The sequence below is a fragment of the Triticum urartu genome, chromosome 5 (genome assembly GCF_003073215.2).
Source record: "Triticum urartu cultivar G1812 chromosome 5, Tu2.1, whole genome shotgun sequence".
Lineage (NCBI taxonomy): Eukaryota > Viridiplantae > Streptophyta > Magnoliopsida > Poales > Poaceae > Triticum > Triticum urartu.
Window position 1 is genome coordinate 124,579,916 of NC_053026.1, and position 7,409 is coordinate 124,587,324.

The following is a 7,409-nucleotide window of genomic DNA, read 5'->3' on the forward strand; positions in this document are numbered from 1 at the left end:
AAGCGCTGGGCCACCCTGCCTCTGTCCAGGAGGCACATCGAGTACGCTGCAAAGGACGCCTGCGCAGCATACGAGATATGGAACTGCATCACCCTCACCCAGGACGGGCTTCGCCGTGCAAAGCTGGAGAAGAAGGAGCCACCCAAGAAGCCCGCCAGGACCAGCTCGGGATGGGGAGACGCTGACTGGTGAAGAAGATGGTGCCGGCCAAAGATCCACGAAGGCCATCGTCATTTTAGAATTATCATCAAATTTGCTTTATGTTGTTTGCTTATGTATCGTTAGTTTGCTTGTGATCATTTGCTTTTGCTGAACTTAGTTTACTTCCCATGCAGAATCGCTTGTAATGATGTGAAATTTGATTATGTTAGATTGCTTTCTGTTGAAATTAGTTTGCTAATGATGAACTTATCGTACAGAATGCCTGTGACAATTTGTTTTCTGTTGTTTGCTCATGTATCATTAGATTCGAGCAGTGTGCAAAAAAGGACGCATGCAATGCAAGTTGTGTACCAATGCGGTACAGACTTTGTCAAAATGAAGTTTACACATACCCAACAAAACATTGCACGCCTCTAAAATTTGGAAAAACAAATAGATAAGAGAAAAAACACAAAAAAGAAAAATGCAATCTGCATATGTAGTGCCGAAAATATGAACGTGCAGCACAGAAACGAAATCAATGCAGTACAAGAATGATTTACTAAGAAGTGCACTCCCCCCACATTGGAAAAAAAATAACGTAAGAGCAAAAACACGAAAACAAAAAATGAGAACTGTGCATGTAATACTGATTGAGTGCACATGCAGTACAGAACATTGATCAGTGCAGTGCAAACATGGTTTACAAAGCAGTGCACGCCTCTACATTGGAAAAAATATAGTGCGGAAATATACGAACGTGCAGTACAGGAACATAATCAAATGAAGTATAGGTATGTTTACTAAGCAGTGCACTCCCCTACACTAGAAAAAAAGATTACAAAAGAGCAAAAACAAGAAAACAAAAATATGAGAAAATGTACATGTAGTAAGGAATGCTTGCACATGCAGTATAGAACACTAATCAATGCAGTGCAAGGACGGTTTCCTAAGCAGTGCGCGCCCTCACATTGAAAAAAAATAGAAAAAAAATTGACCACGCAGGTGCAGCCGGCCCCAGCCAGTCTCGTTATAGGTCTGCGCCAATAGAAGGCGAGTCGTTCTGAGCCACGATGCGTAGGGCCGGGCGCACATGGGCCCACAGGTCAGAGAGCATAGAGCAGCGAGCACCGTGTATAAGCGCTCAAATAATTAACCAGAGGAGTTCGATATATCGGCCTCGTCAGCGCTTATAAACAGGTCGGGCGCGCCTTCCGTGGGCGAGGTGGGACTAAACATTAGGCTGCACACAGCGCACCGGAAACCAGCCGTGCTCACAGACCGTCTTGGGCCCAATGCGTTTCACCCCACGAACACAGGCCAACAAGGCCCACTAAGAAAAAACAATAACTTCAAAAAATAAAACATCGAAGCAAATTAGAAAACATTTTTTAAATGAATAACAACAACAAAAGAAAACTGTGCGTGCGCACAGCCAGAAACTACAGTTCGCTATTAATAAAATAGAACGCAGAAAGCCAGTAGTAAAGGTACAAAATGCAGTCCGCCACGACAAACAATGCAGTTCTAAACTAAGTATTTTTTCTGACATACAGTTCTCGTTCTACTGCATTGCAGTGTGGCTTAAATGAAAAATGTAGCTCTGTTAGTTAAGCAAAGCAGTGCGTTATAAAATAAAGAACTGCATGAAAGAACTCCATCAAAAAAATGTGCGTACATCTGTATCAATCCTAATCCGACATAATTCAGCGCACGAAGAATAAATTTCATTTCCATGCAGTACACTATGTGGACGTACGCAGTTATGTTCTGATATAAAAAGAAGTGCACTTAATAGGAAAATTCACCGAAAACACAATCATCACATTTTCTGACAGTTGCGTGCATACCTAAACAAGTCACAAAAAAAGAGGACATGACGTTCCGGATTTCCCACGCACTAACAGAGCATCCTCATAGCAGGACCTCTCTGTAGTTGCCACGTAACTTAAACCAGAGCCCCACCACGCTACCACCCCGCTCGACCTCTCCCACGTCCTGTCAAGGAGAGCACAGGAGAAAACGCAACTGCTTCGTACCCCAAAAAACCCCATTGCATCTTCTTCTCCACAATTCCTTTCACCAACCTCTTCTCTCCAGAACAAACGCAAGAGAGCAGAGGATAGTCATGGCGGATGCACCTCTTTACAAGCAGCGCCGCAGGTACACCGGGGAGCTCCACGACGTCGATCTCCACGTCAATCACAAGCTCCACGTTGTTTGCACAAGCAAGGGTGAAGATGTGGACAAGATGCTATCCACACTCAGGAGGAAGCTCGGAGGAATGCCCGTCAAACTAGTCGGCGTTGATGTTGAGTACACACACTACGTGAAGCCACAGCGGGCAGCAGTGCTCCAGCTATGTGTAGAAAAAGAATGCCTTGTCTACCACATCTCTGCAGCTAAAGACAGGTCAGAATATAACTATCAATCTGTACTATTGATTGTCAATATTAATTTTAAATTTTCTTCACTGCAATCACCACTATTTAAACTTTGGTTTTCATTTTTGAAAACCATGGCATCTGAATTCATTGACAGTTTTCATCTGGCTCCATGTATGTCACTCATGTGCTCGATTCTTGAATTATATGATCTAGCAATACATGCAGTTTTATTTTGTTTTACCAAATACAAAATATTTGACTGAACAATAGAAAACTGCAATATTACTATACAAAACATGTATGAAATCTAGTTCAAGAAATACAATCATGCACAAAACATGCATTGTTTATGCAATATATTATCAGGTTTACTAGTTATGATGAACAAAGTATTAGCAACTACTCAACGCAACAGATTCAGATACTCATATTGCAGTTCAGTTTTAGAAAAAACAAAAAACATTGGTACTCCTAAGAAAATAAACTATATTCACTCTATACAAACATCTTGCAGGCCAATGGAACTAGACAAATTCCTCATGAATGGTGAGTACACCTTCGTCGGATTCTCCATTGAAGGAGACAAAGGCAAGCTGAAGCTATCTGGTTTGAAGATAAACTCCGACAACTACATTGATATTCAGGTGGAATGGAGAGACCCATGCAATAAAAAGAAGTTTGACTCTTTAGCTGATGTTGCCGGCAGGATGATAGACATTCACTACCATGACATGAAGAAAAAAATTAACCGCAAGGAGGACCATACTCTGTGGGGATTCTGCCCACTGCCAGAAAAGCTTATCAAGTATGCAACAATAGATGCATTCGCAACATATGAGTCATGGAGAATCATCTACGATGTCATCATGGGACTGGACAGGGCAAAAAGAGACAAAGAAGAAAAGCAGAAGAAGAACAAGGCTGTAATCCAATGCAGCAACTTGAAATAATTCAGGGCTATGTTTTAGTTTCAATTTACATTAGTCGTTGTGTTGTTCTTTGTTTCATGTATGCAAGCTTTTCATTATGTCCATTGCTTCACATCGAACATTTCTTTTCTAAAATCAATATCGTTTTAGAATTGTCATTAAATTTTATTTCTGTTGTTTGCTTATGTATCACAGTTTGTTTCTCATCAATTGCTTTCACTGAACAAAGTATCCACAAAAGTAATTATAGAAAAAGAACATTAATATTAATATTTATAAAAGAAACGTAAATACAGTTCAAATAACAAATATAAGGCAGTTCCCAAACTGTAAATATGAAGTGCAGTACATGCACAAATGCAGAACGAAGGGGCTGCAGCAACTTTAGCTCAATGCACAAAAATACAAACTTGGTACACACAGTGCAGAACTCAACGTTGGTGCAAGTAGTACAAATGACTTCATTTGTACTACCAAGAAAAATATATACTCCAAAAGAAAAAATGCTTCAGATAAGGAAAAAAATTGACAACCCAGTTGCAACCAGGCCCCAGCCAGTCCCATAATAGGTCTCGAGTGCAGTACAGATCCTTGACAAATGCAGTACAAAGTTTTTTTCCTAAGCAGTGCACTAGTGCACACGGGTGTGACGGACTCGCCTGCGCATGCGGCGCCGCGGCACGCCGCATCACCGCCTGCTCCGGCTCGTTCCAGGCTCGGCCTCGCACTAACTAACGCACGCAGTGCACTTGGTTGACAGGCGTAGTGCGGACATTCTGTTTTCCAACAATAGGACGCACGCAACCCCAGAGCCACACCCCTAAGATAGACAGGGAGGCGCATGGGTGTGACGGACTCGCCTGCGCATGCGGCGCCGCGGCACACCGCGTCGCCACCTGCTCCGGCTTGTTCCAGGCTCTGCCTCGCAGGGGGGTGGGGAGGGGGGTCACGACCCCCCTCCCCACCCTCCTGTGAGGCCTCGCGCTAACGCACGCAGTGCGCTTGCATGACAGGCACAGTGCGGACATTCTGTTTTTCCAACAATAGGACGCACGCAACCCCAGAGCCACACCCCTAAGATAGACAAGGAGGCGCACGGGTGTGACGGACTCGCCTGCGCATGCGGCGCCGCGGCACGCCGCGTCGCCGCCTGCTCCGGCTCGTTCCAGGCTCGGCCTTGCAGGGGGTGGGGAGGGGGGGTCACGACCCCCCTCCCCACCCTCCTGCTCGGCCTCGCGCTAACGCACAAAGTGCGCTTGCATGACAAGCGCAGTGCGAACATTCTATTTTTCCAACAATAGGACGCGCGCAACCCCAGAGCCACACCCCTAAGATAGACAGGGAGGCGCACAGGTGTGACGGACTCGCCTGCGCATGCGGCGTCGCGGCACGCCGCGTCGCCGCCTGCTTCGGCTCTTTCCAGGCTCGGCCTCGCAGGGGGTGGGGAGGGGGGTCACGACCCCCCCTCCCCACCCCCTACTCGGCCTCGCGCTAACTCACATAGTGCACTTGGTTGACAGGCGCAGTGCGGACATTCTGTTTTTCCAACAATAGGACGCACACAATCCCAGAGCCACACCCCTGAGATAGACAGGGAGGCGCACGGGTGTGACGGACTCGCCTACGCATGCGACGCCGCGGCACGCCGCGTCGCCGCCTGCTCCGGCTCGTTCCACGCTCGGCCTCGCGCTAACGCACGCAGTGCGCTTGCATGACAGGCGTAGTGCGGACATTCTGTTTTTCCAACAATAGGACGCACGCAACCCCAGAGCCACACCCCTAAGATAGACAGGGAGGTGCACGGGTGTGACGGACTCGCCTGCGCATGCGGCGCCGCGGCACGCCGCGTCGCCGCCTGCTCCGGCTCAGTCTAGGCTCTGCCTCGCAGGGGGGTGGGGAGAGGGGTCACGACCCCCCTCCCCACCCCCCTGATCGGCCTCGCGCTAACGTACGCAGTGCGCTTGCATGACAGGCGCAGTGCAGACATTCTGTTTTTCCAACAATAGGACGCACGCAACCCCAGAGCCACACCCCTAAGATAGACAGGGAAGCGCAGGGGTGTGACGGACTCGCCTGCGCATGCGGCGCCGCGGCACGCCGCGTCGCTGCCTACCCCGGCTCGTTCCAGGCTCGGCCTCGCAGGGGGGGTGGGGAGGGGGGTCACGGCCCCCCTCCCCACCCCCCCTGCTCGGCCTCGCGCTAACGCACGCAGTACATTAAGTACAGGGAATACAAATAGCAAAATACAAAAATATATAGTCAACCAAAAAATGGGGGGGCAACCCCCCCCCTCCCCCCTCATACCTTACAAAAAGAAAAAAAAGAAAAAAAAATAACCAACTGAAGGTTAGGCAAAAAAAGCAGTGCACTTGGATATGCAAAAAAAGCAGTGCACTTAGTTTAGGCAGGAAAAAAAGTAGTGCAGTATCATAAAGCAACGCACTTCACCTGGCTAGGCAAAGCAGTGCAGTATCATAAAGCAACGAAGTTCCAGGATACACACATGAATGAAGGGTCTGCGGTAAGAAAGTGCAGGGAAAAAAAGATTGCAGCACAAACTTGTAGACAAACATGCAGTGCTTTCTCTTGGACGAAGAAGTTCGGTATCACATGCAATGCGGTTGAAAAATGGGACACATAAGATACATATAAGTGTGTCAAAATGCCAAATTCACACAGAACGTGTAAGTCAAACAAAAAAATTAAAAATATACACATATATATACTGTATGAATTATTCATATAAAATACACATACAGATACAAATTCATCCATAAAACACTACTGCAAAAAGAGCATACGAGAATCACAACAAACAGTAAAAACAAATGTCTTTTCATACATTATATACCTTAGACACCACACAGCACACAACATGAACCCCTAGTTCTTGTCCTTACACAGGGTTTATACAAATGTAGATTGTTATTGCGTCTGCGGTTGCGACAGGGAAGTAAGCCCGAGGTCCGAAATCAGTTCTCGTAGCTCAAGCGGCATGTCTTCATAACACAACATGTTCGAGGGATTGAACAGCAGCTGGAACATGTACTCCGCCTTCCAATCTTCAACAGCAGGCTGAAAAAGAAAATTAAAAAAAATACAGACAGTGATTAAATAAAAAGATTGTCATAAAAACAAAAAGTGAAAAGGTAAAAATAATAAAAAAAAAGTAAAAAGAAAAAGAAGAAAAACGGAGAAGGTTTTACGTCGGTTTTGATAATTTTCTCAACTAAACGTTGGCCGTCATACAACTGCGTCACCCTCAGAACATAGATTCCGCACTCATTTGCTCCCTGCGCTGGCACGACCGGGTAAGAGGGCTTCTGTGCCAATTTAACCCAGTCAGGGTGGTTCTTAGATTTACACATTTTTTCACCATAAATCGCCTTCAGCAACTGAGTCATCCTCCTCATCTGGCAAAAAAAACGAAGCACAATGTAAAAATAACACACACCACAGATCAAATTACGATTCAGATACGAAAGTTGTTTTCGACGTCTAGACAGTCCCTCTTTTAAATGCACATGAGGTCATTTCCTTTTATCTCCTTTTTTACATGGATTACGGGGGGTCTGAGAAAAATGCAGTTCTTTCACGCGTATGTTGCAGTGCACTACATAAACAAGTGTGGTACTATGTGTGCTAACATTACATGTGCAGTTTATCCAAAAAAATGCAGTAGGAGAAACACAAAAAAGCTTTGCACTTGGCAAAAAAAATGACATACCACTTCAGTGCAATCTGAATGGTAATCACTCCTGCGCCACTTTGTCGTGACATCAGGATGGCTAGTGTACTTCCTAGTGTCATGGATATCAAACGTCTGGCGATGCTGGTTCATCATGTATAAGGAATAATGACCATCCTTGGAGCGCGGCATCATAATATATTCACATAAAAAAACAAAAAATGAAAACTTATTTCGACACGTAGCACTAGAACCACTGCTCCA